Here is a 203-nt window from a genome sequence, read left to right on the forward strand (position 1 = left end):
CGGATAAGAATTCAGAGTATGGGCCAGGTGCTCGGTACACTATAACAAATAGAACTGGCTGCAGTGATTTCCAACTAGAAGTAGAAGTAGACTAGAATCAAAGATGGCTGCAACTCCACCTCCTCGGACTGTGCCTTGAGGAATTTGAGTATTAATATGACTGGGGGGGTGGATTCATTTAGACTAACATATTCTCCATCACC

The sequence above is a fragment of the Etheostoma spectabile genome, chromosome 23 (genome assembly GCF_008692095.1).
Source record: "Etheostoma spectabile isolate EspeVRDwgs_2016 chromosome 23, UIUC_Espe_1.0, whole genome shotgun sequence".
Lineage (NCBI taxonomy): Eukaryota > Metazoa > Chordata > Actinopteri > Perciformes > Percidae > Etheostoma > Etheostoma spectabile.